The following is an 18,368-nucleotide window of genomic DNA, read 5'->3' on the forward strand; positions in this document are numbered from 1 at the left end:
AAGGAGGAGATCGTGACGTTGAAGGTGGATAATTCATCGGCTATCGCCTTGATGAAGAACCCGGTTTTTCACGGGAGAAGCAAACACATCAACACACGGTACCATTTCATTCGGGAGTGCATCGAGAGAGAATAAATTAAGGTGGAGCATGTCAGTGGAGATTTACAAAGAGCAGACATCCTTACAAAAGCGTTGCTACGGTTGAAGTTTAACGAGATGCGAAGCTTCATCGGTGTCACAAGATTGGGGGGGTGATTGATAGTGTAATCTTGCGTAAGTGCGAGGACCTAGTTGTCGTACTTACAAACCTAGGGGGTTATTGAGTTAGTTTTCCTCCTATTCTTGTCTAACAAGTAATTGTATGGTTATAAACCCCACTAATCACAACAACTTATTAATCAATGCAATAAAGATTTAGACTTGAATCTTATTGTTTTCAATGTCCTCATATTTTCAATATATAAATTGATTTGATTAAAAATGTCTATTCCTATTTTTGACAAAACAAAATCACTTCAAAGCAAGATTTTGAAAACCAGACTTGTACAGTCGGTGTAGCTGGTTCAGCCGATAACGACTAGAGTCACCGGTCCGGTTACAAACAACTAAATCGGAGGGCAAAAAACCGGCTGATTATTTATAATAAACCAAAAGAAACGATCTTGAACAGGAAAACAACTTGTCAGACTGAAAACAATTTAAAAAATAAAACTTTAGAGATTTCTTAATATTGAGTGAAGTGTCACAATATCTCTCGAGCTGCCTATTCTACTTGATGCAATTTCCTTTTATAATGTTAGTTTGATGTTTTGAGTTGTCTCCAGGACGATGTGGTTGAGGAGAGTAAAAGTTAATGTTTCTAAAGTGGATTAAATAAATATGACAATTGTATAGGTAAACTCCTACGTGAACAAGCTAATATAATGTCATGTGTCCACTTAGATTTGCTTTTATAAGATTGGTAGATAGGTAAAATTGTAAAACTATAATACTAACACGATATGTAACTCTCATAAATATTAAATAGTTTTTAGTAACACCGGTGGCGGATCTTGAATATTTAATTAGGTTAGTCCGAAAATCACGAGACCAAATTTTTTTTCATACTTCTAATTATCAGTCAGCGATGTGGTTCGGATCAGGTCAAACAATAATAACTCTAAATTCAAATTACTGTTTTCACACATAAAAAATCAATTCTTTAAACAAATAAAGACAAATGCGAGGTAAATAAACGTGACGAATATAATCCTACTAACGCAAAATTTAATGGTGTAGTTAGAAAAGTGTTGAAAGATAACAAATTTTCGCTCTAAAGGGGATATAACTACATATGTATCTTTTTTCTTTTCTTTCAAAAGAAAATTCAAAATTTCAACTATTAGGTCATCGGATGTAAGCAAACAAACAAACAAATGTAATGAATAAAATCATATTCAAGTAAGAGTTACCATTAGGGTCTGAAAAGATATGAGATGGCTCAGCTGAATTTAAAGATTTCATTTGAGGATACTATCACATATACATCACATTATCATTATCAAGGGTACATGTAATCACATTTAAAAATAAATTTATATAATATTCTAGTTCAGGTTACTAATTATATACACCCCCTTTGACAAAAAAAAGTTTACTAATACACATATATTATATCAAATTTTAAATGGATAAAAATAGTGTTATTAGTTGATAATATAAAAGCGGACGAGCTTTAGTTCAATTGATATTGATGACTAAATGTCTTATAAAATCTTAACTTTGTATTCTATCTCAACCGAATTATACAACAGAGGGCTTTCGGGTAACAAGATTTTACTAGAACAAGCAGAAAATGGATTTGGACTACTCAGCGATGTATGCAATCACATGCATATGGGGTCTCTTTTGCCATTGAGTTATACCCCGGTTAACTAGATTTTATTCGTTTATTGTTAAAAAAAGAATTTAAAAACATAAGAACTGTATATCAAAATAACATCTAAAACTATATTATAAAAATACATTTGATCCTTTTAACAATTCATGTTATTCTTTGTAGTTATCTAACAGAATATTAACAATCCAATAGTTATCACTCATCATCATGTCTCTACCTTCCCATTACTTGGTTAACTAATGCACAACGTACAAACAAGGGAAGCATATATTTCATAAATATACACCCAGAGTCACATACCATCATCATTTCTGTATAATATTACACTCCAATTATACTCAATTAATTTCTAAAGTTTAAGAACTGATGCACAACGTACAACCACGCAAAGCACACGCTTCATAAACAAAGAGCACGATACGATACCATTACATTTACCAGGTGTGTGTATGTGGGTGACGTCAGCAAAGTACAACATTCCACTCACACACGATTCCTCCTCCCGCCTCAATTCCGTTACATCGATTCTCTCTTTCTCTCTCTCTCACACACATTTGTGACGTCAGCAAACAGACACACACATACAGTCCGCCATTAACAACAACAAACCTTCATTCATTTGCTTCATAATTTTACACAGAGACTATGTTCTACTCTCACCAGCTTCTCTCTCGCAAAGCTCCACTCGGTCAAATCTGGTACGCAATACTTACTCCATTCAATGCGTGGATTTCGATCCAAATTATACGTATAATTTCAGCTTATTTAACTTCCTATTCAATAAGCTTGTGTGTTTTTGATAACTCGGAGGTGTGAGTAGACGTAATTTGTATGTTATTGAGTAATTGCTTAGTGTAGGGACCTGATTTAGACGTTATTTTAAGACTTACATAAGCTGAATTCGTAATCCTGTATAAATTTAAACGTAATTTCAACTTATTTATGTTCGTATTCAATCATTATATCTGTTGCTCGTTATTATTGTGTTTTTGGTGAATCGGAGGTGTGAATGTGTTGTAATATGTGTGTTATTGAGTAATTGCTTAGTGTAGGAATCAGATTTAGGTTATTTTCTACGGTTTTAAGAGTTACAGACGCTGAATTCGTAATCCTGTGTATATTTAAACGTAAATTTCAGCTAATTTATGTTCGTGACTGTGTGTTTTGATAAACCGGAGGTGTGAATATGTTTTCGTTTTAATTTGTGTGTTATTAAGTAATCGCTTTAGGTCATTAACTAATTATATTCGGTTTTAAGTATTACAGATGCTGAATTTATCGTAATCCTGTTTATATATTTGACTAATTGTTTGTACATGACTGTTTATGATGATTATTAGGAGAGCTGCAACGCTACATGCTAAAATCAACCGGAGGAATCTCAATAAGCTTAACATCATCAACATCTGGTCAGATTTAATTAACTGTTTATTTATTATTAGTGTTTATTCGGTTGCGGTAACTGACGGACCTATTTTGGTCAATTGCAGTGAAGAAATACTGAATCCGTCGGTTCCGATGGCTCTACGGTTATCAGGAATACTCATGGGTAAGTTGCTGAATCTGTTTCGTTGAATTCGGTATATTAGTGATTTGAATTTCATGTTTCGAGTATTGTTTAATTTCAGGTGGAGTTGTCATTGTGTACGAGCGGAAAGTGAAATTACTCTACGGTGATTTTCAATTTATCAATCATTTGCTTTGTTCATTGTTTCGTATTATGTTCACTAACTAGAAATTATAATTTTTTGATTACAGAGGACGTCACTCGGTTTCTGGTACGCTTTCAGATCCGTTTCTCTATATGTTCATGTTTGGTTTTATCTACATTGTGAAAAATGGGGAAATGGATTTTGTAGGTGGAAATTAATGAAGCATGGAAGGTTAAAGCTAAACGAGATCCAACCGTGCTTCCTAAGGGCAAATCTCAGGCTAAGTGAGTCTTTAATTTTATTCCATATGTTGATTTTTCACTTATGTTGTAGTTTTCCCTTTAAATTTGCTAATAAACCATAAATGAAGTTCCATTTAGGTAGGATAATTATTATTAGGGGTGTAAACGAGCCGAGTTACTACTTGCTAGCGAGCTGCTCATGATCGGCTCGTGAAAAAGCTCGACCGAGCCGAGCTTAAGCGCGCCCGAGCCTGAACTCGAGCCTAAAAGTAGGTTTGTTTAATAAACGAGCCTGAGCTTCACTTACCGTCACCGAGCTCAAGCCAGCTCGCGAGCTTGCTAATAATACAAATTTTATAATATATATATATATATATATGTATATATGTATATATATAATATTATGAAAAAATAGCTAGAAAAATGAGCTGAGCCCGAGGCGAGCTCGAGCTTGAAAAACTACATATGAGCCGAGTTCGAGCTTTAGAAATTGAGATTGAAATGAGTTCTAGCTCTGTGTAAATCAAACAAGCCGATCCCGAGCCTAGGCGAGCTCGGCTCGGCTCAGCTTGTTTGCACATTGCACCCCTACTATCTGAAAACCAACTGGTTACATAATTGACCCTATTGTATCAAGTTAATAATGGGAAATTACTGTTATATGTTTTATACATGCTTTGTAGTTAGTACATCACATTCTATTGATTCATATTGGCAAAGTGTCATTGTGGAGTCAAATAGACTTTGATTTCATGGTTTATCTAATATATTGCATTTAACTGTTTATTGATACTTTGTGGTAGATATGAAGCTGTTACACTCCCTGATAACGAACCAGTAGACCTAGGAGACATTGAGTAACATCTTCAATTTTCTAACTCGGACACGCTAATGGGGATGAACAGAAGTGCTTACATTGACATGGTAAATTTGTGTCACAAACTACTGATAAAAGTTACCTGTTTACAACATAATAAGCTAAAAGTTCTAAGATGTATTTCTTTTCGGTTTACAGAATCTTGACAACATAGATGAGTCATACATCCGCAACCAGGGGGATGTTGATCTACCTCATGATCATCATCAAGGTACATCTAAAATGATTTATGGATATATTTACTTGCAGACACAGGTTTTATGATTCTGTCATATGTTCCTGATGGTGTGTATTTCTTGTTTTCTCAGCTGATATTGAAAACATCACCCTAATTGATCGATTCGATTCACATCAGACAGATGCAGGACGCTTCAATCAGTTCGAGAGGTAGGTTTTTCAAATACTTTTGCTGGTAAATGTGCAAGTTAACTGTATCATTTTATCACTGTAACAACTGCATTTCTTTTTATATAAACTACTAGGCTAAGTTGAAATTTGTTCATAATATTACATATATAACTGAATGGTGAAAATTACAGGTTTGACATTGAAGGGGATGATATTGACGGTGGTGATGATGTGACACTAGAGAAGTCTCTTTCACATAACCGTACCTCTGACCTACCAAATACTGTTATACCCTCTCCACCTTTACAAGACGAGCCTAACAAACGTAAGTAACATTTAATTTTCTTATTTTCAGACTCTAATATAGGTAGAAAATGACCCGTTTAAATGAACGAATTGATTTTTGGTTATGATTTTTCCCTAACGGGTCACATTAGACAAATTAGACTTATTTAAGCTAAAATAGAAACAGGTGAACTGGTTAAAAGTCACCCAATGTGTACTTTACTGCTTACATCAACTTAACTCATTTTATATTTAAAAATTAGACATCTTATTGTTATAAATTATAACATTGGTGTTGTAAATGGCAGCTGATGAGATACTTGATCAGCATCCAGAACATCAAAACAATCCTCAATCTGATGAGGATAAGGTAATATTTTGAAATATACAATTGTTGAAACATATACATTTGTTGAAATAAAATCAAATATTGCAGGCTCAACATATTCCACAGACGCGAAGACCATCTAGAAAATGAGAAAGGCGGCCCCGTCTGCTATCATGGATTATGAACAAACTGTGATCCCTGGAAATATGTATCAATCTTGGCTTCAAGAAGCTTCTGATCTCGTTTCAAGAAGAGGAAGAAAGATAAAGGTACGTTTCCGAACAATATTTAATTATCAAAACATTATTCAACAACCTATAATGATAACAAACAATATGTTATTGACTTTCTTCAGCCTTCAAGTGGCATTCGGTCCATGAAAATTGAAAAACTCATGGATTTACCACCGGTCCCTCTAGTTGATGGCTTGCTTACAAATGGAAATAAGGATATATATTATCCTCTTCCTTTGTTAAAACAATGGATGAAATTAACTCAACCTGTGCATGATTCCCCGTCAGGTATATATGACTTCTAACAATGTAATTGTTTTTAACAATTCTTATATACTTACCAATGTGACATCATTTGTTTCATTCAGGAGCAAACTCGCCACCACATCCACCGGTACCGTCATCATCATCACCACCGGAAGCAAACAATTATCATGACCCGCCAACATTTGTAAGAAAACTTTGAAGTGTTTTCATTCATATACACAGTAATGAAACACTTACAAATTCGCATCATGCATTATAATATTTAGCCTTTTGAAGATCACCATAGTGGAGTTGGATCTGGATCATTAGGGGTATCCATAGAGAAGAACATGCCAGATGTCAATAACCATGAGATTTCTGAAATCATCAGCATCCTTATGAACAATGTCACCGGGGCTAATGGGGGCCCGGTGGCTGATGCTGACATGACAGTTACACCTGCAAATTCTGGTATGATCGTTTTTTTTCCTATATGCAAATAACTTATGATAAAGGGGGCATATATAAATGTATGTTTTTAACTAACAGGCAGGTTGGCTAAATCTATGAACTCAGAATCTGGACCCAGGTTTGTGCCACAAGTCTCAGATATCAACTTTGAAAGGTTAGTGAACGGGTCAAATAGGTTGACCGGGTCAAAAGTGACCGGAAGTGCATTTGATGTAACATTTTCTTATATTATATTTATGAGATTTAAAATGCTCAGGTCAAGCGAGAAGAGACGTTACTCATCCACTAGAAAAAGTGCGAGTAGCCTTGACCCGGTGGCAGAGGAGTTGTCGTTCAGTCACGCTGATCCCAATTTCAAGCTGGCTCAACTTTCTGAAAACGAATTGTCACCCGAAAGTAATGAAATTAACTACTTATTGCTTTATTTTTACATAATATATTTAATTAACTAATTACATGTTTACGTGTTCAGAGTTGATTGTGGAAAGTGGACCAACACACACCCAAAAGGTCCCTGCAACTGATCAACCAATGGACCAGCTAACTGATTCTATCCGAATGTAAGGTTATCATATATACATACATAGTTTTGATCTGTTGATTAAAATAAGAAAATGTTAAATGTTCAGGCAACTAAAAGCACATTTTGATACACCGGGATGTGCTCAAACTGAATCACTTGACCAGCTTGCATTGGGATTGGACCGGAAAAAGGCTGCCTGTCTGTTTTACCAGACTTGTGGTATGTTTCTTATTATACCTAGTGCTAGTGACATATATTTATATGTTAAGTGTTAAAAGAGAAAAATATTATTAAACGTGCATTTTTGGCGTCTCGTGGTTACATAAAGGTACAACAGAAAGAACCTTATGGAAATATTATTATTTCTCGCGGTGCTAAAATGTGACTAAAAGGTAGAAAGAAAGAGGCAGACCCCATACATAGAATCTAATGAAGTAGTTTATGATGAGGACATGCAAGGATATCCACTGTTGCTTAATTTTTGGTTTATCTAAGTATTTTCCCACTTAATATAATCACTTTTGTAAGGAATAGTAGTTTGAAATTATACATAATATGGGCATGGATCAGTAGCTTGAATATATACACAAAAGGGTTTGTCCTTGTATACTTGGAACCTCTTTCTTCATTATGGAATTTTTTAACTTGATGTGAATCTGAAAAGTAATTACTGAATAATATTTGGTGATAACTATAAATTGGAAGGGCTATGTAGCATATAGCTTCAAATTATATGTTAAGTTGGTGTGAAATGTTGTGTTTTAATCAAGTTCAAGAAGGTCAACATTGACATGTCTATAGCGTTGTCAAACGCACATCATAGTTTGAATTTGTTATCTGAAGGTAGGTGTATGCGCATGGTTTTCACTATGTATAGCATGTATAGCACCTTTGGGTATTGGGGTTTGCTCTTTTATTGTTTTGGATAGGGAACCTGATTTTATCAAGTGTTTATTTTTATTGCTACTTTTTAACCTAATAAAGAACTCGTCTAACCGAATTCACTAGGTGGAGATAAGTCCTAACTAATAATGAATGATGATAACTCTTTTACATAGTTCTATGAGTAATTTGACTGTTTTATTGTTTTAAGTCAATCTTTGGTTTCCTGATGCAATTTTTTGGTGTATGTTTAAATATTGAGTTAAAAAAGACTTGATTTTACCATACACAACACTAATACCCGATAACTCTTATGTTATAATATAAATCTAGACCAAGATTATAGAATTGCAACCAAGTAATCTTCTACCTTAATCATTGTAGTTTGATCTACACATTTATTCAGTTTCTAGATTTTTAAAGTTTCTGTAGCTGCACCTCTTGCGCATAAGGACTATAATTATTGTTTCACAAATATCCATAAAGTGTTAATAGATCATGTGTAGTGGATGTAGCCATATGAAGGCATTTTGCGCCTCTTCAAATAATTACCTCATTATTATTTTATTATTACTTTTTATAAAAAAAAAAACAAATAAATAAGCTCACTAATTACCTTTCACCCTACTGGCGCTTTGTGGGAAGCACTCTACCCCTCCAACGCGCCGGGGGGGTGGTGTTCCCCGACACTTTAGGGCGCTTTGGAGGGGGGAAGCACCCCACTATGCACGATCTTAGGAAGCTCATTAAACCTAATGAAAGGCATTAATTGGTTACCCTGATTAGATTCAGTAATCATATTTACATTATGTTAACCAACTAATGTGATTCACCATTAAAATATACTAAGTGAATACAAGATTGTACATTCAAAATAACTTAGTATCATAGTTATCAAATGTGCTAGGCGCACAGGCCTCGCGTGGAGCTTAGGGCGCAAGATGCAAAATAAGCGAGAGCCTGAGGGGAAAAGAAAACACTTGAATAAAAAATCAAAGTTATGTTGTGTATATGAAAAATAACACTACTCTTCAAACATAGTAAACAAAATCTATTACTCCCTCCGTCCCATTATAAGTGTCCATGTTTGAAAAACACAAAGTTTAAGGTGGATTAAATGATTACTTTTTTTTCTTACCAAATGACAATAATGCCCTTGAAAAGTGGGTCCATCAATATTGTTTATTAATGTTAGTTGTGTGTGTTTAAGGGTAACCTTAGAAATTAGCTAATAAATTTTGAAATTGGACATTTGTAATTGGACAAATAAAAAAGGAAATGTGGACACTTATAATGGGACGGAGGGAGTAGTAACAAAAGTTCTAAAATAGTCAACATTCGTAATTCTATAACTTGAATAACAAAATGTTAAATGCAATTCCTTTGACCACTCCTAGATATAAGTTTCAATAGCACTTTTGTGTTTCTTTTGCTTGGCTTTTATCTTCTCATGTTCCTGTCGTACACATTGCCAGAGCGCTCGCCTAGGAATTGTTAGCGTATTTATTGAGTCTCGCCTGAAAAATGGGCCTAGGCGCAAAAAGCGAGGGCATTTAATAACTACGCTTAGTATCAAATTTAATCTTACCTTATCATTACCGAAGCCCAAAAATTGAGACTTTCAAAGATTTGTCAAGTCAAGCACTAGATATCGTATTTAACTTGTAGGATACGGGCATCACACAATTCGAGCCCAAGTATTCATTTATTCAATATGGACCCTATGCGCATAGATGACATGGCTAGAATCGATAACAATTTATAAGCAATTAGGCATAAGTAAAACATCTATAAATATGCGGTGCTAACACAAGATTATTATTTAATTAAGATTCAAGATTTGAGAGAACTAATATACATGTTCACTAGAATAAATAACCCAATGATTGCTAATATGCCACCCATGAATGTTCTTGGATCAGGATAGTTCCCTGGAAACTGGGTCTGAGCTCTGTTAAGATAGTAAAAAAAGAAAACAAGATGGTTGTGTTGATACACGTATATACCTTAGAGATGATTAACTGACACGAGTTTATTTAGAATGGGCTACTTGTCTAAATTTGAACTAGAAAAATAAACACGCGACTACTAAGGTTTTTCATATACGCGATAAGAAAATCTTTATTAAAATATCATATATGTGGTGAATTTGAAATTTTCCACCATTTGTTCAATGATAATAATATAGATTCAACTTCAAGTGTAATATTAAGCTGAACGAACACCCCGTCACGTCACACTAACTAGCTCAAGTTTAAAAGAGGCTATGACATTGATGATTTATAAGTTCATAATGGCCTTTAAGTATAGACATACATAATTAAACACATTTACTGTATAAATGACTTGATCATACTAGTAATTAGGGAATATTTCATCTTATAGTAACCGAGTTTCTTTAGTATTCGACTGTAGTCACCGACACTTTCTTTCTAAACAAAAAAATCACTCAAGTTTTAATATTGTTCCATTGTTGTGGAATTTTCAAAAATGTTGATTTTTTTTAAACTAAGTATGACCTAAATGGAACGGTTAATAGATTTGTAAATTTATTAATGTAAATATTTTAAAATTAAGTGACTTAAATGAAACATATTTGAAACTTGGTTACCATTTAGGGATTATTTTGTTCAAGTTTAACCTAAAGTGTAACTGTAAATAAAAGAAATCACTATATAAAAACCAAGTTTTATGATTATTCAATTTAGCCCAATCAATTTTACAGTTACTAAAAATCTCAGAACAGTGAAAGTACGGAACTATAATGAAACTTGAGTGATTTTTATCATAAACCGAATGAACACGAACAATGTACTATATTCTATGTCAGCCTGTCAGGAATTGTTCAAAAGTTTCCAAATTGAAGGCATTAAGTTACTAAACAAAGTATGGACATTGGACCTTTTATACTCACTAAAACAAAAACAATAACATGTTGCCGGCATGCCTCCACTTGAAACCGCTGAAGCATGAGACGTTTCTGTTTGATATCTGCAGCATACGGATCATCAAGCTGACCCTGACCTTCTATAGGCAACGACCATGTTTTTGCAAAGTAACATGCAATACATCAACCTCTGCCATACATTACAATTCAAAACAACATCACAAACTATCAATAAACAGTAACAACAAAATCAAAACGCATACCTGTTGTCAAAACAAAGAACCGTCTTCACAGCCGACGATAAATCATGCTGCAAAAGTTGTACCCAACAATTTTTCATTTTGAAAATTATTTTGTATTCCATAACAGACAACCTAACTAAATGATTATTTCTCTAACACAAATAAACATGATACATTGTAAGTCGACCCGAGAACCAAAAGTACCCCACCCGAGAAACTAGAACTCAAACCCAAACTGACCGGACCCAAAAAACCCGAACCTGATAAATGGCCAACCGAATTACTATTGCTGCTTAACTGAAATATCATGTTTTTAATTAAATAGTTTCAATTATCCAATCTATTTTTTTATGTTTTTTTCTTTTGTTATAGTTGAAATTGGTTAGGTTATGATGTTCTAAGTTCAATTAATAAGCTTTCAAACTGAAATATGATGGTGAGAGGATCAAGAGAAAAGTTATCCTTAGAGAAAAAAACTTAAATACTCCTAAAGAATTATTTTTAAAGAACAATAAAAAATGTTTTCAAATTTTCATTTCTTCGATTCTTATAATTTGTTACTCTTTACCCGAAAAAAATAATAAATAAATACATAAAAGACGTTGTAATGCACACCCACATTCTTTTGTAATTTCGCCATGTCTGAAGCGAGTTGACCGATTTGCTTCATCATTGCCTCCGACGATTTATCCCATAACTCGAACTGTTGCTTCGTCTAGGCTTGTGATCAGTCATAACTTTCAATAATGCATCCAACTTTGAGTGCACCGACTCATCCGAATTTCCCGAGGACCTTTCTGTTGATCCTGATTACCCCAAGAATTTCCGCCCTGGTTACCGTCTCTGTTATACCCCCGATTCTGATTACCCGAACCCTGCTGATAACTGCTCTGGCGGTAATTACCCTGTGATCTGTTCTGGCTCGAACCTTGAAAGTTCGGGTTCAACTGAGAAGACGCGTTCCCGTAACGAAAGTTCGGGTGATTCCTCAGGCCCGGGTGATATGTGTTCGAATTGAACCCTTGGCCTTTGGAATCCTCGTAAGCATAATTAACTTCCTTGATGTCATCCTCCTCATCATCATAATACTCGGGGCAATTTTCTGTCTTATGCCCGAGTTCACCACAATCTTCACAAACCGGGAATTTAACACCAATTTTCCCGACCTCTTTTTTCTTACCCTTCTTCAACTCAGCCAGTTCACGTTCCAACTCAGTAATTCTTTCAGATTCACTCGCAACTGACTTAACTGACCTTGATGAATTACCCCGTCTTCGTCGTTCAGCTGCTGCTTCAGATTTCGAATCTTCACACATAAACTCTAGAAACTCCCAATCATCTTCCTTAGGCTGATTTAGCAACTGACCATTACACGAGGCCTTAAGATGCTTTCGGTCCTCGTATGTCAACCCATCAACAAAGCACGTTACCAGTTCCCACAGTTCAATTTGGTGACGCCTGTGACCTGAAATCCAATAATACACGTATGAAGTATCGATAGTTCTAGAATAAAAAGTTAAAACTAAACAATAAACGAACTAAAACATATACAAATTAACCGACCATCACATCCCCACACTTATCTTTTGCTTTCCCTCAAGCAAAACTCTAAAGCAAACATCAACTTCCATCATAGGTATGTAGATTATCGCCATTAATACTAGTAAGGTTTAAGGTCATACCCAGTTTTCCAGACTGACACTGTTTTTAGATTGACATCTCACAAATACGGTTAAATGCTATAATAAAAACAATAGAGCCACCCATACAAGTGTAATTTGTTTCCGGTTAAGGTAAACATGCTCATACCCCTCGTAATATAACATCTCTCCTCTCAGTTTAATATATGAACTAGCAAAAGATGTTCCAGTATCACTCTGCTCTCAGTATCACTCATAAGTACATATTCATCCATCAAGCTTCTTTGACACAAATGCAAATCAAGAGGACTTAAAAGGGTTGTAACGGGCCAGGTGTAAGGGTATGGAAGGAAAATATTTAAGTAGCTCAAACGATCCGACCAGGCTTATTACAAAACATCTAAATAAATGAAACTACTATACAAACTGACTGACTTATTATACAACCTCTAAATAAGCAACTAACATACATACTGATTTCACATTTTTTTTACCAAACGAACTTCAACGAACTACAGAATACATAACTGAATATAAACAGACATCTTTTTGGCTTTTTCCTCAGTTTTTTTAAGCATAATAACGTGATGCTTAATAATGGAACAAATACAAAGACAATTACAAATAAACCTAGTAAGCTGGATCGTCTCGTAACATAATGTCGGGGTTAAACAAACGAAAAATAAATCCAAGAAATATTTTCTAAGGGACCCAACCCCCCGCCCTTAACATAAACCATCCTCATATGTATAATGTATGATGCCCCAACCCCCAGTACCCACACTCACGCTCATCCAGACGAGGCTTAACCTAGTTGCCTCTATCACTTTTGCATTTTGCCAACTACGATCCCGTAATCCATGAACATCAGTGGAAGCACTCAAATGACATGTGTATACTATATATTATATGTGTATTATATATATTTGGGTCAACTCACACACGTACCGGAGGAATATGGTTGACGATATAAACATGTGTACCTGTCCCCATGACTCGTTATCCCCGCCTAAACGACCCTATTTTCAACTTCTCGTTATAAAAACATTTGTGAGTAAGACTAATGAGAAGCTAACAAACCAACCATGAACAGAAACCTATGACTTGGCATTAATGGCAATAACTAACAGTTAACAACTTTGGTTTCTGAACACTCTTCGAGGTACTATCGGGCTAAAATTTTTCAAATTTCTCCTATCCCCACACTTGAGGTTTACATTGTCCTCAATGTAAGAATACTTAACATTGTCCTCAAAGTTAAAATAGATAAAACGATTAATGAACATTTAAGGGACGGGGTTGAAATTAGCTTTTTGACTATTAAGCAATTTTAAAACTTTGGGGCTCAAATGTGACGGTTCTATTAACAATTATACAATTACACTTTTAACGATTAAAGTAATAAAAACAAAATAAATTATGAAACTGATATCACCTGATATCAAGTGACTGGAGAAGGACCAGTCTGCTCGTGAACTCTCATAACACTCGTATACTCTCGTCTCATCCAATTACCACAATGACAATCGAACCTGTAAAATATCGAGATGTGTAGAAGCAAGCTTCTCACAAGTGTAAGACATAGGTCTTTTAAGAGTTATGAACATAAATATTTATTTATTTTATTAAAACACTTACCGAGCCAAATTAAGTCGTTTCATAATAAATTCTGTTAAATTAGTTAAAAACGTTAAAAGACCTAACTCACTTTCGTAGGAATCACGATTGCATTTAGCGTATGCAATAAGCCCTGTAAACCCCCCGTAGCCCGGGAGGACGAGTGGGGTCTCGTGAGGGTTTATAGTGAACTACACCCACAAAGTTCGATTACAACAAATCATTATCATCATCATCGTACTCAGTATGAGGAGGGTAAGATGTAGACAGCCTTACCTCTATCCCATAGGGATAGAGAGGCTGCTTCCAGTGAGACCCCCGGCTCGATAGTAGTTTTGCATCAAGCCTTGGACATAAGGCACATAACACTCAATCATCGGGACACCGACTGATTGGTGCATGTGCCCTTGTCTTTCGGCTATCAACGCCACCACATGATGCCTGATTAACCTTCCGCCACTTTTAACGTTATTTTCACGAGATTAGAAAAATAACGTCAAAATTAAGTATACAAATAAATCAAACACAGTAGCAATCAAAAGATATAATTACATAAGCACCCACCCGGTTTCCCATATAGTATTCCCCATAATATAATATAATACAGACCATGAGGATAATAAAAAAAAATAAAGTAAAAAGGGTAACCAAAAACTACTGTGCTGGTGGATCATCCTCTGCACCATCCTGCAGGTCCACAGGCTCCACCTCTGTAATAGTCAATGAGTCTGGGAGCGGTACCTGCAAAGCAGTAAATAATAATCGAAAGTAATCATCATAACGGGCCCGTTGTGCCACCTGCTCCTGCTGTATCTCCGACTGCCGCTGAAATATCATATGTAGTGTGACTGGCTGCTGCGGCTGGCGTGAGAAAGATGCTGATGCCTGTCGGAGTGGATGCTGCTGCTGCGGTAGCATGATGTGTGGAGTCGGACCACGCTGCTGACGTGTCGGAATACCTCTCTATAGAGAAACTGCAGCCTCCAATCCCTCTGGTGGTGGTGCCCGTGGACCCTGTCGGACCGGGACTAAAGCTATTGGATCATGCTCCTCAACGATCCCAGCCCGACGGGCCTCTAGTAGTCTGAAAATGCCTGTGGCTGGCCCCAACGTAAAATATCTGGTCGGATAACGCTCAAATACACCAAGTCGCTCGGCGATCCTCGTAATATACGGCCCTAAGGGTAAGCGTGCCGAGGATCCCGATAAACTGCGACCCCATGCAAATGACGTGAGCAGGATCATCGCCACATTGGTCGGACGCTGGCCAATTATAGAATATAAGCACAACAGATCTAAGTTGTTGCACTTCTCGTGGCCCGTATGTCGGCCGACGAGAGTACATGCAACGATCCTGTGAATGTAGCGATGGACGGGGTCCCTAATAGGCGACTCCATAACAGCACTGGAGTGGGCCCCGTTGGCGATCTCGGCCCAATACTGGCCGAGCTGGGTCTCCGTGAGCCAGTGCTCACGGGGCGCTTGAGTATGTGTCGTGTAATCACGTATACTCTGCAGGAAGTCACACGCCAGAACCTCCTCGGCCGTATAAAATCCAGTGGCCACAGTGCCGTTCCAGTAAGAATGAAACCGTGCGTAGCTCACTGAAGTCCGTGGGCGTAAAGTCAAAGGTCGAATAAAACTCACGTGTGAGCTTGACATACGAAATCGAGTTTCAAAATTAGTGTTAAATTGAAAATTGATCCAACCCGTGGAAAGTGATAGATAAACTGATTTGTATGCCTAACCGGTGAAGTTATTAGGCCTAAAAGACTCTAGAACAGTCATTGTCTGATATGGTAGCTTTCTATGGTGCGTAAAGTAGAAGTGATACAAACTAAAACTACTCGATTTACTGTGGAGAGTCATTTTGAAAGTGCATGTCTCCACATATATATCTCCGAATGATAAGCAGAAAAGTGATTATCTAGTCATACACGAGCCCGTGAGTGTCTTGATCCCCACGAAGACTGTGTTCTTTTTCTACAGTGATCCAGATTCGGGACTTGCAGTTGTCTGTTATGTTTTTTTTTAAAAAAAAACTTTTATCATTATGTCTTACAAAGATCATCAGGTCACAAATATCAAGGATGAGGCATCGACTGGGTATTGTGAAAGCAAATTGAAAGTATTGTGAAGACGACTCGTGTATATTGTTTGATCAGACACTACGAGTCGAAGTCAAATCGGGGTGATCTGGGGAAAGCCAAATACGCCTTGAGAATAGATAGGAGGCATCACAAATTTCTCAAGTGATGTCCATCTAAATTTTGAGCTTAATTGAACTTAATCCGTATCACAGAAGCAATGAAAACCATACTAAGTTTTATACCTGCCTACAACCAGTTTCTCTATGTCATACCCGTGTGACAGCCTCTTAATCAGTATGATTCCTGTTCGGATCTTTTCTAAAACATGCAGGGTTTCTGAAAGACTGAAATTTGATCCCGTCATTTTATTTTACCTTTGTTATGTAGTAAGTTATATGGGTTATCTTCATTGTGTTTGAATTAAAATCCTAGTTACTCGTTTTTGATCAATTTTAATTTAAACTTCACTGTGGCGAAGTTATGCTACAGGCGAACTTACATATATAGCGAAGTTATGTTGGTGCATAAATGTCAGTAGTTCATATGTCTAATGTCTGTAATCGAGTCTGTAATATTGTTTATGTATTTGTTTGTTTAAAGCGAAGTTGTTGACAAGTTCGCTTAGGCGAACTTGTTAACCAAGCGAAGTTGTTGACAAGTTCGCTTGTTAACCAAGCGAAGTTATGGACAACTTCGCCTGAGGCGAAGTTGTCGTGTATTTATATAGGTTACGGCTTATTGTTTAGAAGTTGTTCAAGTTGTTCGTGTAAGTCAGTTATTGTTCGTGAGTCAAGTGACGTGAGGTCGAGAGTCTGTAACTGTGATTATATCACGTGTTGAGTTATTAATATAACGTGTGTTTGTTCGTATCGTATTCGTGTGTTCGTGTGTTTGTGTTCTACGTCCGTAACGATCTACACAGGGATTCCGCACCTGTGTATATCGGGATATCTCGTGTGATCCGTCAAGGGAACCTACAAGTTAGAACAACTTCGCCGTTGGGTTTTACAAAACAGTATAAAAGGCCAACCAAGGTCAAACTCGGTCAAACCTTTTTACTCTTAAACCCTCGGCGAACTTACACTTTGAATCAACATCATCTAAATCTGTTTCTCGTCTGCTATTAAGGTTCTTTAGGATCTTTCGAAACATAATTTATATCTTTTGGTTGTTAATCAATTCCACAATGTCGGATTTAAACCAGTTTTCTTATGAAACCCTTAAGGCACTGATTCTCTTTGGGTTGAGGTTGTTTTGGTGATAAATGGTTATTCGTAACCCTAATCGCACCTCTCTCTACCTACTTTCAACCTCTGATCGTCCTGATTTTCAATCGACAGGGAGTTAAAATTACTCAGTTTATGGAGCGAAGTTAGGCCTTGGGCGAAGTTAAACCTAACTTCGCTCACTACGAGAACTTCGCTTCTGAAACACTTTTGTCCAATTACTTCAACTTCGCTTGTGTATTGTAAACTTTGTTACACACTGTATTAAAACTTTTCACACCAAGCGAAGTTATATCTCAAGCGATGTTACCAACTTCGCTAAGCCTCAACTTCGCCACTATCATAACAGCGAAGTTATAAGCTGTTTCCACATTTGTCTAACTTAGCTCGGTTATTTTTGCAGGTATGGCTGCTGTGGCTGGTGCTAGTGGTACAGGTGGTGACGAAGATGACGGTGATAAGAGACAGTTCTTTTCGGGTCACAACATGTATGTCACTTTGGATCCGGATAGTCGTGAAGCTGAAGGATTTACTGAGATCATCTCGTTTCTCATTCGTTTACGTATATTCCATACTATCAAAACTACTCTGCCGATATCTCTCCCAAACATTGAAGATTTTTGGAGGACGGTGGAATATGACTGTCGGGTTGAACCACCAGTGATGCGTGCTACTGTGAACAATCAAGTGGTGCAGTTAT

General features: G+C 36.4%; 1 pseudogene; it reads left to right on the forward strand.

Moving 5' to 3' along the window:
• Positions 1-2,524: 2,524 nt before the first annotated feature.
• LOC143550403 (sister chromatid cohesion 1 protein 1-like) lies at positions 2,525-7,604 on the forward strand (annotated as a pseudogene).
• The last annotated feature ends 10,764 nt before the right edge of the window (positions 7,605-18,368 follow it).

Source organism: Bidens hawaiensis, unplaced genomic scaffold, assembly GCF_021521415.1.
Source record: "Bidens hawaiensis isolate Kalapana, Puna unplaced genomic scaffold, B.hawaiensis_p1.1 tig00016040_1, whole genome shotgun sequence".
NCBI lineage: Eukaryota > Viridiplantae > Streptophyta > Magnoliopsida > Asterales > Asteraceae > Bidens > Bidens hawaiensis.